This window comes from Argiope bruennichi, chromosome X2 (genome assembly GCF_947563725.1).
Source record: "Argiope bruennichi chromosome X2, qqArgBrue1.1, whole genome shotgun sequence".
Lineage (NCBI taxonomy): Eukaryota > Metazoa > Arthropoda > Arachnida > Araneae > Araneidae > Argiope > Argiope bruennichi.
Window position 1 is genome coordinate 97019492 of NC_079163.1, and position 23680 is coordinate 97043171.

At 28.2% G+C, this 23680-nt stretch overlaps 1 long non-coding RNA gene across 1 annotated transcript in view; it reads left to right on the top strand.

The window, feature by feature from the left end:
- Window positions 1–23155, top strand: part of LOC129960798 (uncharacterized) — a 317867-nt gene extending 294712 nt beyond the window's left edge. The window contains exon 3 of the long non-coding RNA XR_008783689.1: window positions 23053–23155. This is a non-coding gene — a long non-coding RNA (uncharacterized LOC129960798). The remainder of the gene's footprint in view (window positions 1–23052) is intronic.
- Window positions 23156–23680: the final 525 nt, after the last annotated feature.

Consider the following 23680-nt stretch of genomic DNA (forward strand, 5'->3'; position numbering starts at 1 on the left):
AGAAAAACAGTCTCTTGCGCGAACTCAATTGATGCAACGATAAATCCATGGAGAATACTAGAAAGGTTAATTAAGCTCCAGCCTTGTTTCTCACTTTTCTCTGTGTAATGTTATGAATAATTCATGAATTCCTTATGAAAGGAATACGCTCTACAATCTGCGTGTAAATGTGCGAACACGTACTCAAGATGAACTCATGGGGAAAATGAAAGGAAAAAAAGAAAGGAAACACAAGCCAACAAAAGTTTATGATTAATAATAGTTAAAGTAATAGAAATCGTATTTTTCAAAGAACTCTGATTTCGGGTGAACTAATGGAAATCTGAATGAAGCCGAGTTTGGTTTTAATATGCGGAATTTTTATTCTCGCTGCTGAATTCTGTTCAATAATTTAATCTGTTACCGCAAGAAAGAGGTTGAATTACATAAAAGAAGTACCAACGTAAATAGATTGCCTTGCATAGAAAAGGTGAAATTCCTGGGGAAATAATTCAGAAACAATTGTCTTATTTAGAAGAAAGTTGAAATCTTAAGTATGTTAAATTAATTTTAGAAATTATTGTACTATTTTGTGAAATGTATCGTAAGTTTTATTTCTTGATACATATTAGGTTGTATAATATTTCAGGGGCGTTTTTCCAATTTATTTTAAAATTTTGATTTTTTAAAAAATTTTCTAATTATTAGAACAAAATAGGTGGTTCTACCTTCATAACTTTTTTTGCATTATTTTTTCAAATTGTGAAACCAAGGCCGGGCAATATTATTCATTCTCTTTACGCATTACAAATAACATGAGGAATTTTGGAAGTTACTATCAAGTACTATCAAGATAAAATGTCTAGCTTTTACAGAAATCCCCCTTTTTTTTATCCCAGTAACATTCAGAGGGGAAAACTTCATCAAGACAAAGATACATGATTTGAAAAAGACCCTTCCAGTCTTTGAAAGAATAAAAACTGATGTAGGTATTGAGTATATACCTTTCCTTTATTTTTTCAACATATTCCTGCAAAGATATCTGATGTTTAACCTTTGAATTATTGTGTCTTGATCTGTTCAAGTAAACCTCTTTCTAAGGGAAAATCTATTACGATTGATGAATTCTGGAAAATAATTGAAGAGAAAGGGAAATCAATATACCTGAAAATTTTACGAAGATTATTTCTATCATGGAAATCACAATTCAGATTTATAGACCAGAAAAAAGGCTAACTGCTCGAACGTTTAAAGAAAACGGCTTTACATTTCAAGCATTAATAAAACGGCAGCGAAATAATTCCAAAAATGTGCAAACACCCTATTTTTTGAAAGTTGAACAAATGTGGAATGATACGCACACAAAAAATAATTATAAATAAATGTTCATTCTATGTACAGTATAAAATATAATTTGAAGTTGGAAAGAAACAAATTATTTTCAATGGATATTTAATGAGAAGTTGTTTAAATAAAGATTTAGCCGTTCACAATATTGAACCTTGTAATTTCAATATTGAAAATGCACATTTTAAGTGATATGGGGGATTTATTTTATGCTAAAAAGATTAAATCCTCTAAATATCAGCAATTCAGTAGATTCAGTGAAACAGTATAATAGCTTTTGAGAGTATTTTGTTTGAGTTGTAAGTTTCAAAAAATGTTAAAGTACTATTTTTAGGGGATTTTTCATGCAATAATTTAAAAAAAGAATTTCGCTGCATACTAAAATTCTTACAATAATAAAATTGTTTATTTTTGCAAATTTTAACATTTTCAAAATTTAACTAACAATGAATATTAACTCACAAAATTTCACTAACAAATGGTAAAAAAATGTTCATTCCATATTAGAAGCACCATTTGGTAATGAATTTGAGTAAAAAATCATCACAAAATTTAATTATAATTTTTATGATAAATTATGAAAAATATTTAAGACAAAAGAGTAGAAACTTTGAAAATAATAAATAAAGAATTTTTAAAATATACTTTCATTTGTGTCTTAAGAACTAGAAACTGATTTTATTTATCAGAACTCTGAAGCTCTAAGTAAATTTTTGAAATAGAAAGCGCTAAAAGTATACTTACTATAAGCACCTTAAACCAACATTATCATCCTAAAAATATCAAATTATTAAAAAATAAAAATATATTAGAAATATGATTAAAATTCAATTTACTTCTAGTATATATATATATATATATATATATATATATATATATCAGTGTCTTTTGTTTGACTATTTTGTTTTGGCTGCCGAATTTCCTAGTAAAAAAATATTTTCTATTTCTTAACATATTAATAAAAGACAATTTAATTTATTTCCTTTCTTCATATATACATTTATGTATATAATATTTTTGAAGAGTAGAGCATACGCCATCTGACAGATTGCCAGTACATTGCAGACTAATAATATATATACAAATGTATTTATCTTTACTGATTTATTTATAGTACTTTTAACAGTGTAATTGTATTCATTTTGAAACACATTAATGGTTTAAATATTCCTTAATGGGAAATTAGTTTCAAAATCCAAGCTCCAAAAATGTGGAAAGCAAAGAAAAAATATTATGAAATAAAAGCATTTAATATGAAGCTACTGAAAGCTTTTAGTCTCAAAATGGATTTTAATAGCCTTTAAAAATTATTTCAATTAAAGAAAGTGGATTGCGAAAAGCCATACCAATCTTTTCACATGTTATTCATGTTGCTATTGAAACAATTTTAATAACTTTAACCTGATTTCCTTTATGCCGATAGTTTTGTTTAAAGTGAAATGAAACGGAAATCGCTAATGTAAAGACTTGCTTGTTCTTTACAAAACTTATTTTTTCTCGTATTTGAATAATTCTGATTCTCTTCCCTTGTGAATATTCTATTTTATGAAGTCCTCTAATGAAGGAAATTATTTTATTTTAAGATTAATTCTTTATGAATGACACCACTTGTTAGTCGTGATAAAATATTTTAATACACAATAATATTTTATTGAATTCATTTTGTATTATATTATGTGAGACATGAATAAATATGAAAGTGTTAAAACACATGATAGAAAAAGTTGAATAAAAATGGGAATATGATTAAATCTTTTATTAGGAAGATTTGAATAAATATGAAAGGTTAAAATACATGATAGAAAAAGTTGAATAAAAATGAGAATAAGATTAAATCATTTATTGGGAAAATTTGAATAAATATGAAAGTGTTAAAAAACATGATAGAAAAAGTGGAAAAAAGTGGGAATAAGATTAAATCTTTTATTGGGAAGATTTGTTAAAAATAATTATGTAGAAAATTAGTGTTCAATATTATTTAAAGGCATTTCTACTTATCTATTAGAAAGGTTCCCTGAAAATAAAGCATAAATTGAATTCGTACATTTTGAATTTAAAGTTCGTATTAAAAATATATTACTTTTTTTAGTATCCTCACCTCGCACTTTTTTTACTTCCTTTCTGTATGATATTTTTCGTCCGTTTCATTTTAAAAATAACTTCTAAATTTTTGGTGTATATATGTATAATCTTATTTTGTTCTAATTCGGAAACTAGTATGTGCTAAATATAGTTACTTATTATACTAAGTTGTCATTTTTGCATATATAGGTTTCATGTGCGTTTTATTAACTTAAAATATCTGAAAGGATTAGAAAAAAATATACTTACAAATAAGGAAGTTTCAAATTTTTTTCGACTTTCATATTTGCATTAGTCTGATTTTGTTTATTTAAGATTTAAAAACGGTAAAGTTTTTTTTAATATTTTTTTAAGCATTTTCTATCAAAATCCCTTACTTTGTATTCTGCTTCAGTGCTATATAATTCATTTAATCCAGTTCAATTCTTTGCAACAAAGGCTGATGAAAAATATATTGAGATGACAATTTTTTCAGGAAATTTAATATTATTTTATAATATTTTTTTCAAATTTTCTGTAATTTGCAGGTTTTTAGTCTGGTATAATTTTAAAAATAGGAATGGTATCCATAAATTGAAACTACAAATCAGTTTATATCTTTTTAATAATCCGAAATAATTTTATGTATATTATTTTTATAACGCAGTAATTGTATATCATAAAATGGTCTTTTCTCCGCTTATTCTTAGTATAATTTTTATTATTTATCCATTTTTAACGTTCAAAATAAAATAAAAAATGGAACGACTGACAAAGCCTCATATGAAAGGAAAGCTAGCGAGCATTTTCCGAAACATTTAATTCTTTTTTATGCTCTCAGCCTAAAACCGTGAAATCGTTTTTAAAATCATGCAGCGTGAAAATTATTTTGGAAACTCGATACAGCTGTTGCATTTTTAAAAAATAAAATATATGATTTAGCAGCTTAATATTTGTGACAGCTTAATGCAATTTCTGTCTCAGAATACATTTTTTTCTTTCATTTCTAGCAAATAAAGTAGCATATTCAATTAAATATATATTGATTAATCACATTAAACTAACTACAATTTAAAGTAATGGCATAAATGTTTGAAAAATTCAAAATTTTCGTACTTGGGAGCTTGGAGCATCAATTTCACACAAAAAGCAATTATGAGCAAAGTAATATTTGTCGATGGGAAAAAAAACCCAACGCAATTGACAAGAACAGGATTAGTATCTGAAAGAAGATAATGAACCTTCAGGCTATTTCCATGAGCAGCATATTTCATTGTTGAGCAACAAAAGCATCTGTAAACAATAATCGAATCGAAACAATTGAACGAACGGCAAGGCTTTTCAAGCTGTTCCACAAAAGACAGATCCAATAATTGTTAATTGATCGAGTGAAATCTGGTACGGAACCCGATATTTAGAATCTCATTAATCTTGACTCTCCGAAATTTTGCTTTCATTTCAAAAGCAATAACATTAATTGTTTCTCAATATTAAGCGGCTTTTCTTTGCACGACTGCTCCGATGTCTTTTCTCATTTCTCAGTCTTGTTTCAATTATTTGGAAGGGAAGAGAAGGCGGGATGGAATGAATTGAAACATCTGTAAAACCCATTAGCATTTGAAAGCAATCACTTGACTTTTGATTTAAAATGATTTTATTGTCATCAATTTTGAAGCGTACGATCATTAATTCGTTTCCTTTTTTAACGTTGATCATTATTATCGGTAGTAAATTCAAGAATTCCATTGTTGTTGAAGAATTACAACAAAATTCGAGAAATTTTTAATTGGAGAAACCGCTTATAAAATTTTTTTACTAAAAAGATAAATTATTTTAGTTATGTATTAAATCTTAATTTATTGATGATTGAAAGATTAGATTTAACTTTTGTAAGAATATTGCGATTTGTGGTGGCCGGATGGTAAAATCTAAATTGTTAGTACAAGAAGCATCTGTTGTCTAATTTATATTGTGATCTTCATACATTTAATTGACTGTCCAGAGTTAAACGTCCCAATGCTGCTATGACATGACAGTTTTGAGAGTGATGATCCTGCTTCGTATATGACAAAGCTGCTACCTTTATCTTTAAAAGTTCTGTTAAAGCAAATCTGTTAAAGATATTCACTAAAATACTTTAATATAAATATACTCACATATAAAGAGTTCTGCGCTCTCAGAAATCTTCATGAAATGACATTTTCCAAAATATTTTACTTTACTAAATTGGAAGTTATTGAGATATAATATTTCATTCACTTTTTTTGTTGTCTTTTGCGTCATTATATTAGAATAAAAAAAATATGAAAATTATCAAAATGAGCTTAAATTAAGGACAAGTTCTCAAGTGTGAATCGTAATTTAAGATTGAACGGTGTTAAAAGGAAATGAAAATCTACGGCTGTTATATTGGTATATAACACGACTATATAATATAGGAAAAAAAACTTATATTTTCTCAATAAAGAAATATAACTTCACTTGGAGTCCTTAGAAATTTTGAATGCAGTTTTCATAGTCGTATAAGAATAAAAAATTATATACAATAAAATAGTTGTTAATGTAATTTGTCTTTTTTGGGTAATATTTAATTCTAAGCCATTTTAATCCGTTCAAGAGATTTGCACAAAATTCTGAGTAAATATCATTACCATACACTAATAAAAGGTTTTTGGAAGTATTGTTGACTGTAATCATAAATTGGAACATGATGTAAACTATCGAATGTAACAACTATTTAGAAAGATAAAATTTCCGAAAAAATGCTAGAAATTTACTACTTAACTCATTAAACGTTTCAAAAAATACCCTTGTTTGTAAAAAAAAGTAAGAATGTTGTAATAATTCTTGCATCGGATATGATATGTTTACCACACACAAAAAAAATCTTCTAAGCAAAACTCGTCTTTCTGAAATTTTGTTATGACAAAAATTCTCACTTCTTTCACACATCTTCGTTAAAGATTCAAAAAACTACTGCTTATTCCCATTCTTCTATTCTTGTTGGCAAGAAAACAAATCTTTCTGGAACTGCAGAGCTGTCTGAAGAATTCGAGAAAGAAAAAAACAAGCTTACCATTCTTATTAACAGCGTTCCTACCTTCGACTTTTTCCCCTTCAACCTCCTTGAGGTGAAGGATAAATGGACTTCCATATCCTCCGAATGGAATGCACAGCAATTATTTATCATTCGGCATCCCCCATTTTTACGTGGGAAAGAGCAGAAAAAGACGGGTATTTCTCGCCCAGATTATACAGTTTTGGAATCGATTGCGAAGTCTTCCCTTCCTCAATAGCTGCCGCCATAAATCATATTTCTTGCTCAGTGCTGCTCAAGGATTTCATTGGATGACGGGGTGCAAGATGGAATCCCTGGGGTGGAAAGGGTAAAAATATTGACCTAATATTTTACGACAGGGGATGTTTCCTCCTGATAATGCAGCGTGCAAAGTAAAGAAGTCGCTCATTTGTGTACATGACTAAAATATCGATAGTCAGTTTAAAACTGGTGGAAGAATTCTTTGACGGCATTCTTTTGGATGCTTTACTTTTATGAATGAATGGCACTCTTGCAGAATAAGAAATATTTTTATTACTTTTCGCCCGCTGACAATCCCCGGGCGCCAGAAGAAATAGAAAGAATAGCATTGCTTTATGGATTAAGGTTTAAACTTTTCTTCGGTTCAAGCATCTTGGTTTAATCGAATTCTTAAATTGAAATTCTGATTCAAAATTACCTTGGGATATTATGGAACCATTTCATAGTTTTGAAGCGTTAATTAGATAAAGAGGGGTCTATGGTAGGCTAGGGGGCACCAAGATCGGATAATCTTGGTTTCATCCAAGATTCGATGTGTATCTTGGCCTTATGTGAATAAAATCCACTATAGAAAGTAAAATATACTCATATTGGACTCGGCGTGAAAATTTAGAATCTGCTGGATTGTTCGGAGTATTTCCTTGTCCGTCCTTGGCATGCTTTATCCCATAATAAGACACATGTACCGTCAAAATGGTATGTTATTCTAAGGATGCGCAGAAAGTATTCCTTAGCTAGTAGAATAACGATCACGAGACATGAGCTGGTACCTTCCTCCCAAAGAACCAGCAGATTTAAACAGTATCTACGAAGTTTCCTCGTATTATAGAAATGGATATAAGCGTGTCTCGAACGAGTGATCTTCGATTCCTAAAGTCTTAAATTGTCCATCGACCACAATGATATATAGCTTGGTACCAATTACAAGCAATATGTTTCCGGAGATGATGTCAATAAAAATCGCATATTTAATTCAAAATTAGCCGTCTGGAGTTAACACAATGCCTAATATCGTAATATCATCTCTTATCCCCATAATTATAAATCTATGACAAATTTTGGATGAAACAGTATTAGGCTCAGAATCCATCTGCGTATTTATGTGCATATAAGAACGAAATTCCAAAAACAAAACAAGCCAGGCAAATGAAATTTTTTATGTATCTTGTAATCATATAGATATTTTTTGTAATCCAAGTCTTGATCTGTTAATGCAAACAAGCAATATATATATATATATATATATATATATATATATATATATATATATATATATATATATATATATATATATATATATAATGTCGGGGGGGGGGACATTCTTGCTGGTTTAAAGGGAAGATACCCGTGGGTTCATGTCACTCTTGTGGAGTGGGGAATTAGTTCAAGTAAGCATGATTTGCTTGTCTGTAATTAAATACATGTACCACAATATACTGATGGTTTATACTAATAAAAGCAAGCTGCAGTTACTATAAACTATAGATTCACTACAAGTCAACATATTTTTGTTATTCATGCATTTCAATCAATCATATATGTAATTTATTTTAAAATTCTATAATGAGACAAATACGTTTTGATAATTCTTTTATTTGAATAGTTTTCTGCAACCGAAATGCGGCTCAAAAAATATTGTGTTTTACTTTTTAAATGTGCTTATAAAATTTCAGAAATGGTGCTATAATTCTTTATAAACGTATTTTCCATTATTGCTTTTAGAAGTCGCTTCCAAGAAAATTGGTTAAGAAATTCGGAATTCTAATCTAATATTCTTAGAAGTGAACATCCTCAATTACTTACATGGACTGAAGAGACTGCTTACTTAATGAAAGTAAGTTTTCTAACAATCAGATTAATAAGACTATTTCATTTCACTCCCCTTCTAAAGATATGTTTATACATTGAAATTTATCTTCACAAATTAAGTGAATCTCAGGAAGTGAGAATATATATTGAACCAAAAACACACTCATAAATATTCTCTTTATTCATTAGAAGATTCATTAGTTGACAATGGAAGCAGCACCATTTATGTTTTACAGTGTCAATAGAAAATAGCGTTGGATGGATATGTGATGTCGATTTGATCTGGTATGTTTAATGTCTTGATTAACAGCTACGATATGGATTCTCCATAGTTCTTGAGCCATTATCAAAGGACAATAGAAAACATTGGGTGTCCCTAACTATTTTCAAAAGTTGCATTTTGAGATATATAATGAATTTGTATAAGTACTTTTAATGTCATTTGTTCTGACTTCATGTGGAAAGTATATCTTTGACAATTCTGATCATAATGCTTTAGAAAGCATCTTCTGAAGAAAAGCGGGTTTTTTTCTCGGGAATAATGTTCTAATTGATACCTTTATAATCGTATAAATTTCTCAGTGCTAGAAAATCATTAGTTTTCATGATGTTAAATTTCCATCTCAATATTTTTCAACCTTTTTATCTTCATTGCATTTCCGAAATAAAATTTTACCATTTCAACAAGTGAGATTGTCAACAACACATCTTCTACAATTCAATTATTATTTTTTTTCTTTTTAGATGAATTATCCAGGTAAAGATTCTAGTAACTAAATGGTGTAACTTAATCTGTAATTTCAACACTAAGGTTCACCGTTTTTTCTACAAGGAAATATTAAACGGTAAACTGCAATATCATATCTGCCATTCAAATAAACTTCCTTTTTAAATAACTCATTCAAGACATAGATTCTTGAAACCAGGCTAATTGATTTAATCCGGAATTTTCAGCATGAAATTTAATCATTTCAACTCGTGAAGTTATTATACAACGACATTTTATCCAACATTTAATAAATTTTTATTTTTAAAATCCCTGTAATTAGTAGCAGCACGCTGTTTTCAGTAATCATGCTGTCCTATAGGTCTATATGAACTAAATACTGAACCTTAATAAATTAAAAAATAATTAACACACAAGTAGCTAATTAAATAATAAAAGCGAATAAACAATACAAATTTAATATATATTAAAACAAATAAGTTAATCAAAATTATTTAACAAACAACCTAATTGTTTGATAAAAACGAATTTTAACAAACATTTGTTAAAATTGGGTAAAATAAAATAAATAAACAAACATTTGTAGACCCATTTATTAAGAGTTCCGTTATGCTAGAAAAACCATTTGTTTATTAGACTGTGCGAAATTTGGCCGGCGAGCCGGAAATGAACTGATTAGAAGTTCAGTCTGGTCTGAGACAGGTTATAAAATGAAAACAGGAAAGTTTTATAACTATCTGAAATGCTGTATTTATGGCAAATACAACTTTCTTTCATGCAGTCATAACTTCATTTATATAATTAATACTATAAGCCGAGGCAACCACATTTTCTCTTTTTTCAACCACTTTGTAAACTAGAAATGTACAAAATTACTTCATAACCATTATAAATCATTAGTCTTGAGATCTAGATTTATATAGTTTAGAAACTTGATAAATTTAAATAAACATTTATATTTTAAAAGAAGTAAAAATAGAACTGCCTAAGTCACCTTTGAAATGATGAAATCTTATCAACTGTGTAAAACTTGTTGAAATCCCAGAAAAATACAAGAAAAAAAATGATTTTTAAGTTATGAAAACATTTTATATATTAGATTGACTTTTTTATTGTAAAGAAAGATGTATAAAAAATATCCGATAAATAAATATTAAAATATTTAAAATTCACAAACCTCCAAATCGAAAAAAATGTTTTACAATTTTTTCGGGAAATGTAAATTTCCCACAATTTTTTAATAAGGAGGGTCAATTATGTGCACTTTATCTTGTACATTTTGTAGTGCTTCTGAATTCCGGATTGAAAAGTAAAAAAAATTCCCTCTGTCTTTCATTCTAAGATATGAGAGCTCAAACTCCACATTTCCATGCAACTGAGTTAATTTACAAACAAAATACTTGGTATTGTTCTTTTCTAAGAACTTAATCCCAACCAATATTCCAAGTTTCAAATTTGAAGACCCATATCAATTATCTCTTGGATCCCGTTAACTTGCAACATTTCAATATGTTCGTCATTTGTGTCATGTAACAAAAAAATGCGCAACCAGATTTATCCCTGGTGTTATTGCCATTCCTTTGGCTGTACTTGATTTACGAGATCTCCTTCACAGTTTGATTTGTTGTAGAAGTGCTTGAAAGGGAATGGTACTCTCTCGTCAAGTATAGTAGAGGGGAGTCTGACTTTCAAAAGAATAAAAGAAGTCCTTTGTGATGAACCGCAAATCAAGAGCATCAAGAAGCAATTCCCAGACTGCACTACAAGAACTTGTCGAGATTCGAATTTTTTTCAACACTGCTCAATAAATGCTGATGTACTGCAAAGTAAAAATGTGTTCGAGTGTCTCATTTTTTTTCCCTTACTGCTCAATAATTGCAGGCATGCTACTTTTTTCGAAATGGATACACTTGGCTTTATTTTCAATGATTACTTTGAGGATTTTTATACATTTTAGACGTTCTTTCATTGCTCATTTCCTTATTAAACCGCAGTAGATTTCCAGAATACCATCATAATAATTTTAATACCTGTGACGTTTCAGTTGCCCTATTGCAACCTTGCATCTGAAATGTTTATAAAGCAAACACAGAAAACACGATTTGAAAAAAATTATTAAAGAATTTGAGAAAAAGGAAAGAAAATTCTAGATTGTTAGTGTTGTCCAAGTTTCACACAAATTTCTGATGTAGCTTGGCCAAATTATATTATTAAATTGAATATATAACTTATATCTAAAAGTGATTCTGAATTGGTGTTATCAAGTGATTATTTATGTTTGAATTAATAGGTTATTTGAAACATTTGACTTCAGAAACCACTTGTTCAACAAGTTTAAACAAGAAAGCTGATTAAAATTGTTCTAAAATACAAAATGTCAACAATATTGTTGCGATGCCTTTACGATATTGGCCGGTGTTCGGAATATCAGACAAGATCATGGATATGTCGTACAATATCTTCTGCTAATAGGGTGGTAACAATTTATAAGATAAAAACTTGTGAAAAGACTTTAGTTAAATGCATTCTCTTCACAAATGAAATCATTGATGATTTTGTTGGTCGCTTCAAAAAATTCGTAAAAAAAAAAAAAAAAAAAACTTTTTTTTTTCAAACCTGGCAAAATTATCTCACCTTGCGGTATTTAATCATTTGTCATTAATATTTTTGAATCTTCATTGAGTTCTATAATATATTAAACCAGAATATTTTTAATTGTTCCTAAGAAAAATTTGTCCATTTCTGTATTACATCCTTAATTTAATTGCTGTCTTATATTTGTAATTGCCAGTAGCTGCAACGACAGTTTATTATCTGATTCTTTGATGATTCAGAAACATATCAATGCTGGAGGTACAGTTTTTCGTCAGTTTTATGTATTATAAAGATGACAAAATTCGGAAACTATAAAATGTAACAAGGGAAAAGTAATAAAATTTCTCCCATAGGATTCGTTGAATTATTGATATGATTTACAGCAAAAGAAAAATAATAAAAACTATTTCTGACGCATCTTGTTGGACAGATTTTAGGTGCAACAAAGAAAAAAGAGGGAAAAGTGAAAACCATTTACAGAATAAATCTAATGCATTATCATATCAAATCTATTTTCTACTTTGTAATTACCTGTTCATTAGTTTCATACCTTGCAGTTTTTTTATGGTTTGGTAGCATATCTTTATGATGCGGTAAATTTATTTGGAATTATATTACAGATGTGCTTTGGTTTAAAAAGCACCAACTGCAATACTTCGTATGTAAACAAGAATATTTAAAAATTCAAAGCCTGCATTTTGAATGAAACACGCTATGAATATTCATCAAATGATAATTACAAGAGCCAAAAGAATGAATGAACGAAATAAAATATTCAAATTGCGAAAGCAATTTCCCAGATGAATTGAAGCGATCCTAGCAACTTGATTAAAATTCCTGCTTAACCTTAATTTTTATTAATTTTAACAGTTAAATAAAAATGCGATTTGTTAAAAGCTATCTCCTAGTTTAATATTTATGATGATGAATATGTTGATTATGTTTCAGAATTGTTACTGTTTGTTTCTGTAGCATTTTTCGTGCTTTGAGGTATCAAAGGATTGAAAAATTGAGATATCTATTGAAAAAAATCTGATTCTATATTTCATCAGAAAATAGCAACTTTTAAAATGCAGAAGTGGTTAATGAGATTTCATAATTCAATGAATCTTAATAAAAATGTGTGTATAAATAACGACTTTTGACTTTCTGACTTTAAATTAATATTTGAATATATTTCAAGCCTAGAATATCTTCTTCCACCTTTCGTTGAATATCAATTTTCTAACACAAAACAAACAAAATATAAACTCTTGTTTCGAATACTGAAATATTTTAAACGCGTGTTTTAAAAATATGTAGTGTCAATATCACTTTTTCTTTCCAGATCCAAAATATACTGGTATCCTGTATATTTTTATATTATATATATCTGTATATATTATATTATACGTACTACCTTTATACTGTTTAGAGAGTATGTAGAAACATCATCATATCATCTTAATTCCTTCTAAGAAAAATCCTTGTTTTTACGGTTATTTATTCTCAGATTAATAATTACAGTTAATTAAAAATTGTGCAATAAAATCTGTACAGTAGGTATTACGGACTTTTTTTAGTGATTTCAGTTTTAAACTTCAACTCAAGCATTGCAACTACCATAAATTCTAGTCGAGCAATCACAAAAAAAAAAGATTATCCTTTGAATCTTTTTTAACATTATTTACCACATTAAGACATATCTATATCAGAAGAATGCAAGAATATAATTCAGATTGCACTTGTTAAATTATGAAACTTGGAGGCAATTCTGATTTGATTCAGGCAACGATCTCATATTTTGTTACACGGCCTTTTCATCATCTCAGTAGTATAAGAGAATAGGGATAAATATACGCTATTCATATAAACCAATTACTCAGATTTGTTTAATTCAGAAGACGCCGCTTTTCAGTCCTACTGTTTGTTCAGACATGTCTTGAGAAAATGATGATGGTGATAATTTTTCTTTGGTAATTTAAATTTCTCTTCAGCAACTGTGGTATATTTTGGAAAATAAAATGTTCAACCCATATTTTTCGGAATCATCCGTTCCGGATCCTTAATAATTTTTCCTTGAAAAATGACATAGTAACCTTTAAATACAATACATGAAACATACAAATCAATGTCTAGATGCAATAAGGATATTTAATCTTATTCCTCATTTTTAAAGCTTTTCGTCATTTTGTGGCATTACCATTATTGCATTATATTTCATTTCCCGGATTATATAAGAAATCAATTTCATTATTAACGAATTTCATTGGTTCTAGTGAAATAATACACATAAAAATAATTATTTTAATATTCTCGGATTTAAATGCATTTTATGTCTAATGTCATTATTTTTCATGTACATTTCCTTCATAATTTTTTTTGGTTATTTTTCCATATACGATCGAATTTACTTGATTAAAACCGTTGTTTTTCTATGTAAAACAAAATAAAAAGCTCTATATAAAATATATATTCAATTTATTTCTAGTCTGGAACAGAAATAGCATGTACATTCGAATGAAATAAAAAAAAAGGAGGCAATGAAATGGGATTATATAACAGTAACTAAATTTATTTTGCTTGATGTATACTTTGTCATTCAATCCTAAAATATTTCTTATTCAATAATACAATCTGCTGTTCTTTATGAAGTTGATTAACAGAATATCGGATGTTTTTATGATTAAATTCTAGTCCAATAAATTTTACTTGTACTTCGCAGAAAAATAAAAAAATAATGTTCTAATATCATCGAAGATATGGTAATCTTTTTTTTGGTAAATATATATATTATTAGTAAGTATAACAAAGTCACTATAACGCATGAGTATAATATTAAATATAAATTTTAATTCCATAATTTATGTAAGTCGTTCATGGTATTTATGGAACAATTTATCATTTATCGTTCATGGAACAATTTATACCTTAATTGAAAACAGTACTTAAGTTCCTACGACATTCCTAATCATGATCACTGTTGTTATTCAAAATTCTAAGCTTCAAACAGTCAGATATATATAGTTAACACCGTGGAAGCACTTTTCTGCATATACGCCCTGGATTGATCGGGTTTCTTTATCTTGGACAGCTTAAGACTGAATTAAATATTTATATTTTATTAATACAGATTAAATAATTCCATGAGTGTGATCAAGTTGTTTGTCAATTTTAAGAATTTCCTCGAATGAAGTCAGTTCACTTGAAGTTATATTCACGTGACTAATATAAATGGAAATGTGATTAATGTTGCTGCATGGTGATGTGACTAATGTTTTTTGGAGCACGTTGTCTTTCCTTCTTCGCTTACGCAAAATTGCTCTAAAATTAATTTGGAGAGTCAGATTTGGTTTATATCATGTGATTTATGATTCGACATCATGAATGAAAGGAAAAATCGTTACAATATTAGTGATATAATTTCTTATTAATAGCTGTAAATTAAGAGTAAAGTTCAAAAATGATATTTTAACAATTGGTTTTCAATGTAGCCTAAGTATTTATGAAAAGTAATGTAATAATTACATACTAGATAAATTTGACTATTAAGAGAAAAGAAATTAAACATAATAGAAAAAGACTGACTTTTAAAGAAAGAATAATTCAGATTTATTTCTAAATGAAATTGAAAAAAAATATTTTGTTGGTAAATTTCTGTATTGAACTATACATATTATAATTATTATTTTATTTTCGCTGGACAACATTTTTCAACTACTGGTCAAATATTGCTTATTTTCCAATTGTTGATAATTTCTTTCGAATTCACCCCTTGAAATGATTAATGCATGCCTCATTTCATTGAAGTATTTGTAGAAATTTCTCTGTGCTAAAGAAATTAAACTTATGAGAAACATAGTCATTTTTAGATGCTGAAATTTTCCATACTCTGTGAAAATATTTTCTTCATTGTATTGTAAGTAAATGCTGAACTAAAGTAATCGTTGAAATGAATGGAAAGGAGAATTTTGAAATGAATATATTATATATTTCGCAGAGAGATTTCGAACTTATTTTGAGAAACATTTTCAACAATATTTTTTGAACAATTAAATTCCCTTTAATATAATGTATATTAGCAAACAAACTGCTTCCCTGTATTAAATGCACAAACAACCTTTTAAGAATGATCACTGATCTATTGTAAAGAATTTAAAAATATTTAAATTCTTAGTTTCGTCAGTTATTTTTGAAAATATCTACATACATTAATGAATATATTATAAAAGTACTAATTACATAAACTAATTACTAATAATTTACTAATGTACTAATTACTTAAATTCATATATTTCTATTTAAAAATCTATATGTTAAATATCTTTGTTTTCTCTGCATCTAAATTAATGTAAAATTATGTGAATTAATTTTGGCATTATTATGGCAACACATATAAAGAAATAAGAATTTACTGACAAAATGTATTCTCTTCTTCTACTTTTGTTTCTTGATTTCTCCCGCTTAAATATAAGAAATTTTTTTCGGGGGAACTTTTATTTCTCTCGATTCTTTTCATGTATGGAAGGATTTATTATTTTTTTGTAATCAAGTTTTGAGCCACTTTCTTATTACACTTTGAATTTTTTGTGTTCTCGATGACAATGTATTATTAACTATTTTCAGAACTCAATTATCAGTTAAACTATTAAAATGATTACATTTTAAGTGCAACTGAATGGTGCTACCTGCGGAATGATAAGGAAAATAGGAAGAAGATGGTGGGAATTGTAGCAGTAGGAAATTTGAGCCCTAAATTGTCTTATAGAGAATTTGAAAAGGAATTAATTTCAGAATTTTTAAATATTTATTGTGATAAATTAAGAATTAAAAATCAAATTAAAATTAACAAATTCCTACTTTTTTGCATTATAATACAAGTATGTTTAATTAAACTTTTTAAATATGTTTGTATAAGTTTAAATGGAAAACTTCTTCCAATTCATACTATTGAGTTATTGTAGTTTAACGTTTCAAAATGTGGAACAGCACACTGCTGGATATTTTTGGTTGTTTAAAGACAAAACTGTTGAATTTGCATTAAAATTAGAAGTATATGAAATATAAAATTTGCAAAATATCTTCCTACTAAAAGATGCATATATTTCAACAACTCTTGCTAAATAATTACGTTAACCATTTCTGTTCTAAGTTGGAACTATATTTGAATTTAATAGACGAGTTCAAAATTTCAGTTACAACGTCACATGGGAAATAATGCCTAATGGAACATATAAAGTGCAATATTTCTGGAAAACTTTAAGTGCTTCATATACCCATTACTTGTAGATTCACAATTGACGGTGAATTACTAATACGGAGAAATGTCAAAGGAAACTAGTATTTTGTAGACATTCTGATAATAGTGGCGTTAAATTTGCCTTGAATTCTAAAATTTCAAAAAAATCTGTTTTAAATGCTATAGGAAAGATATTCTTGTTAATAAAAAAGCATCGTATGAATAGGAATTTACGAAATTTTAAAATGTATCACTTTTTTAAGAATAATGTAAAAGTTATTGCTTTAATATATTAACGATTTGCTTTGGATTTACTGGTTTCAAGCGGTGGTATACTAAAAATATCTTTATAGAACAATGTTCAAATATTTGTATTTTGCTGCATTTTTATTATTGCTGAAACGTATGTTGGACCAAGTTCAGCATCTCTTGAACCTGAAACCAGTTTTTCCCTTTCTCGCGTACGTAATACGAAGAAAGTTCTTTTCAACTGTCAAAAGAATCGTCAAAAAATTCGAACTCAAGATTCTGACAAATCTCCAAATTTTAGCCCCCCTAAACTCGAAAAACGCATTTTTGGAGAATGTCTGTCTGTCTGCCTGTAACAAACAAAATCGCTTTGAGTTAGAAAGATGAAATTTGGTATTTAAACTAAATTCTATCAAATGTTCTGTAACATCTTTTCAGAGGAAGTCCGTCTGTCCGGCTATTCGAATATAATTTAACAAAATAGCTGCAAAACCAAGAGAACTCGATAGATAAAATTCTTTGCACTTCTTTAGTGTAGGTGCCTATCAAATTTTTCGCCTGATTCAACAATTCAACAACGGATTAACTGCCTGTTGGTCTGTACTTTCAGAAAAATGTAAACGCTATAATTTAAAAATGCTATGACTTTTACATATTAAATTTAGTATGGAATGTTGTAACTACAAGCTCAGTGTTATGTGAAATTTTTGTCTTAATCGGTTGTGAAAAACTCGTTTAAAATACAAATTTGATTTTTGGATGCTATTAAACAATGTCAGCGATTAATCGGCAAATAACTCGCCAAGGGTGACACGGCATATTCAGTATAACTGCTAAATTCACGCCGAAAATGAACATTTCGTAACTATTGGACGTCAATGCCATGTAAGGCATTCTCTGGCATGACGGGGTTATTAGTGAGGCGAGAATGTTTTGTTGAGATCACTTCAACTAGCGCATTATAGTTACATTCTTTTCCTTAAAATATTAATTATCACAAAAATTCTCAAACAGAGTAGAACATGTTTTTGTAAGACAACTAACATAGGTATAGTATTTACTTCTGTCCTAAGCTCATCAAACATTTTAGTGACTACCAGTTCTATCAAGAGACTTACCTAATTTCTGAAAGATGGGCACTTAAGTGTTAGAAGGTGATGCATTAGGTTAGGCTGGATTCGAGCATGATGTTCATTATAGATGCGTGAAGGATTCATCCCAGACTTTCATGTCTGATACATCGTGCAATTTCTACTTAGACAAATTTCCTAAATTCAAAGGGATTTAAATTTAAAGGGATAATTGAGTTACATTTTAAATCTAAAGAGGCTGGTTTAAATCCGTTTAAGACATGCAAATTTCAGCTTTATACATCCTTTGACTCTCCCCTAAATTAAATGTTCCTTGGTTCAGTATATAACTGAAGTGCTTTTAGAAATCAGCATAACTTCAAATAACTGTAATTGATCAAACCAAATTTTATTTCCGTTTGCTATTTGTTTCCTACGAAATTAGATGATCATTTGATCTGAAACTATTAAAAGTTATGCATTTTGTTTTCTACTGAAATGCATTGATTAACATGTCGTGTTCTGGAATTTTCCCTATGAGCATTAATACCTAACTAATACTCATTATTGCGAATCATAGTCGCCAGTTTCATAAAATTGCATTTGCTTCATTTCAAATTTTAATCATCTATATTCACCAGTTTCATAATATTTCATTCGCTTCATTTCGAAATTGAATCATCAGTTTCATAATATTTTAAGTAGGATTTACAATCAGCGAGTTACAATCTATCAAATGAGACCACGCATGTGCAGAAACTGTACAATACCAAGTACTTGTCCTCTCGAGACAAAAACTTACTACTGTCCGTTCTTTCTGCGAATGCGTTATTTACTGGAATCTTATAAATTGCTGAGTGCAAACACACCTTTATGATTTTGAAACATCAAAGCAACCTCCTTTATTTAAACTTGTGATTTTGATTCATCAGAACCGTCAATACAATTTTGTTTTATGTTATTTTATAGTTGAGTGAAGTAAAAATGAGAATATCTTGGTAAGACAGGCCTTTTAATACATTATGACTTAAGTTGAATATTTTATTAATATTTAATTATAATGCTCATTTTAGGAAAATAATTAGTTAAAGTTTGGCATTGCAAAATATTTGCTTTAACTATAACCAACAACTATTTAAAACAATTAAGGAGCAAGGGAAAGATGCCTTTGTTGTTATATTTCTCATGTTGTTTACATTAAAGACTGTAGCAAACAGAAGTTATTCTATTAAGAAATATATGGTAGTTTATTTTTTAATGAAAATAATTATCAGTTTACTGAAATAGTTTTGAAATGCCCATTCCGAAATCTTCGATTATGGATAAGATGTGTTCAATAAATAAATTAAAAAAAAAACCATCAGCTGTGGTGTTGATGATAAATTAGCTTGAGAATACTGGATAGGAAAGCACTAATAAAATAATTGGAATTGCATATATTTTTTAGAAGTTTACTCAACAAATAAAAACCATGTCGTTCTTAAAATTAACACTTTCAATGAGTGCAAGTGTATTATAAACAATCGGATTTCCCGTTCGTCATTTCTATTTGGTTGAAATGAATTCCGGTCTAAATCTATGGTAGAAGAGTTCTTGAAGCTTTTTGAATTTCACTAATTTGGAAATTTCTTTAAATGTGGATGAAAATTTAAATTTAACTCTCCAGTAACATTGAACATTCAAACAACAAGGTTACAAAAAATGTAAGTGTACTTTAAGTATGAGTAGATTTATTGTATATAATTAGATGAAAATAAAGTAGAATTTTTAAAGGTGTTTGGATAATAATAAATTAATGTTGAAACTTAAAATTAAGTAACTGAGAAATACAAATTAAAACTGGTAATCAAATGGAACCAGTAATAAATATTAATAGAATGCTCATGATTTTTAGAACGGAACAGAATTTCTTGAAACAAAATTGTCTGAACAATATGGCGAGCAACAATTTATTTACCAACTAAAAGGTTGAGGTTTAGAATATTATAGTGAAAAAAAATTAATTCATGGCTTTTATAAATAAAGAGTATTACAAATAAAATGTAAATTATCAAGACATACTGAACAATAAGGAAACCAGAATATTCCACACAAAGAAATGCTCTACGAAATAAATAGACACAAGTTTTATAGAATTTTGTAGATCCAGATCAATGGAGAAAGCGAGATGCCTTTGTTGTGACAAATCCTTAAAGTACCTATTTGCATTGAACATTCAGGTATTTCGTATAAAGAAGATGCTTTATAAATATGAAACACAGATAAGACATTTTATTCTTGTAAATAAGGATGCTTTATCAGTCCTCGGCAGACTTGCAAATTTCAATAAAAGGAAATTGACACTTGATGTTTTTTTTCTTTATAAATATTCTATTCTGAAGTTCAACGTCCATAAAAAAAAATCTGTTTTGAAATTCTTGCCGCAGAAAACAAGTAAACTGTGGTTTGAATTCTAACCAAAACTCGGCAGGCTTAAGTCAAACCTACTTATAAATTTCCATCTTATTTATCATTACGTTTGCTGAAGTATTTTCATTCGAATAGCTCATTCTCAATTCATTTCGTTCAAATTCATTCCCAACATTTCTCAGCCCTGATTTAAATTTTCACAATTTTGATGTGGATTGCAATTACTAAACTTGAAAATGTTATGTTGATCCAATGCAGGAATAACAAAATTAATTTTAAAAACACACTTTTTCTAGTGTAATTTGTAGTTGCATTGCGTCGATATTAAGTACATTGAAATGAGCTGTGAAATTATGAGGCTCTGATGGAAACACTTTAAGTAAATTTTTATTCTAATGGTGGTTTTTATATATTTTCATTTTTAATGAATGAATATTTTATGATATTAAGGTTTTAATTTTACTGTACCATTTTCATAGACTCGTGAATTTACGGTTTTTTTTTACTTGCATATTTTAATTAGAATAATTCTTTTAACTTTTTGCTGCACTAATAAATACTTACATTTTTTTTAAAAAATTCTACAATTATTTTTTTACTTTTTTATCTTTATTGCACTTTAAGATCCAATCTCGTAAATAGTAGGAATCTTAAAATCAATCTTTACTAAATTCTTAGTAGATGACGCAACCATACTGATTCAAATGAAATAAAATGAAACGATTTAACATTTTTAAAGCTTAATCATCACATGACTAACCACATGATTACGATCTGAACTGACTTTTGAGTTGTGTGTTGTGGAATTCTTTTCAGTGCCACGTAACTAGAAAAACTTTTGAAACTGTTGCATCATGAAGTAAGGGTAAAAATTCTATCTTTACAAATATGAAACAAATAAAACTAAATTAAAGAATTTATCCAATTATAATTAAATGTATGACATGATTTTAAAATCAGCGCATCATATTAGATAGAACACTGTAGCTAGAAACGATTCCCACAAGCAAATATCGTATGACTTATGGCTGCTGGATCAACTTATTCCTCGTAAAGAAAATCTGAACGTTTGTATTTCCGATGAATAAGTTCATATTTCTTTGTGACATGGATGCTATTTTCATGTAAAGAACCTTACTTCTATAGCAATAATCTCAAATTATAAAATGTTTTACAAAAGCATATAGTGTATATGTACAGCTTATATTCATTTACCAAATAAGTTTGTAATATTTTTAAAACGTTATTGATTTAACTGTGTGATATTTAAAAGATGTTTGCTACTACTTTAATTCAAAATAAAGATTCCCCTAAAATCGTGAATGAATTGCATGATATCTTCAAAGGATCAACTGTTGGCGATTATTTTGTATCTGTAAAATCATGGGTTACTGTTAAAAGCTATTTCTATGATCTGTTTGCTGGTGAATTTTAATAATTTCCTAAGTAACATAAAATCTACTAAAACGCAGAGTTACAATTGACATGCTCTTCATATTGTGTGAAATAGTGTAGTAACAATTTCTATCTTGCTCGTAGCAAGACGGTTAACATATGCTTTACATTCTTTCAAAAAATCCCATTATAGTTGATGAAATATCTAAAAGCTCTTAGATTATATTACTTGAATGCAAGTTGATTCTAATGGAAACAACTATTTTTTGTAGGTCCATTAAATGATTTTTTTAAAAAATTTATTCTCATCTTAAGAAAGGAACCATAATCACGTAACTTAAATCTAACTCAAAACTATGTAAGCAAAATAACTTTTAAATAATGCTGTATAAGTTGATGCTCTGCAATTCATCACACAATATGAGGAAAATTAATATCTAATTGTTCATCACTAAAGTGCATTTTAATCCGTTTGTAATTATCTAAAACATAAGATAGTTCCCATCACTCGTTTGGTAAACGCACCATTTTGTATGAGATGTTGATTTCTTTTTCTTATTCACTAAGCTTTGTATTTATGCATTACTCAAGACTTCTTGATCCCTTGACATATTTAACTTCTTAATTAGATGACATCTTATTTGGGATATTTATCATTTTAATTCCTATAATAATATAAGGAACTGTGAGATATTGAAGCTTTTCTGAGCGACTTCACTTAATTGTAGATCTAAAATTTAAAATTCAGTAATTCGATGCGCTTGTCAGACACGTCATTGTATGTGAAATGGTTAATGCAAGTTTACTTTGTAGTTTAAATATATCATTGTTTTGTTCTCGAAATATACTAATTTTCATTTTTCCCCCCTTCTAGGATTGCAGAAAGCATTCCATATATCCAATGAAAAATAACTCCTTCAAATGAAATTGAACCTTCAACCTACAGAAGTTTCAATTTTCTGAGTTTTGACAGATACCCTTCGTTGAGTAAGTTTTCCTATTAATAGCAAGTTAAACTTAAACTCCTTGTTTAAAATATTATCTTGATATTAATGTGTGGTAAATGCTATAGAGAAAAAAAACTCAAAAAGAAATCATCTTTTAAATGATCAAATGCATTGAAAAATGTCACGAAGTTTGGAAATTAAAAATTTGAAATCTCAAATCCATAGATTATAATCACGCTCTTAACTAATGAGTATAGGCTTAGGTTTCCTTGAGTAACAGCAGTTTGTTTTTTCCAATGAGAAATAGTTTTTATTTCATGAAATTAATTTAAAATTTGATACTCAAAAGGCAATTGCTTTGCAGCATAAATAAAAAAAAAATCTTTCAAACGTAAATTTTTATAGTTATTAAAATACGCCTTACACTGAATTGTAAGCACAAAATTTACGATGTTGTAATCTTCTTTTGTCACTGCATCCATTTCGCATTTAATCTGTAAACTGTTTTTCTAAAATGAAGTATAAATAAAGCAAACTCATTTAACAAAGAAAACC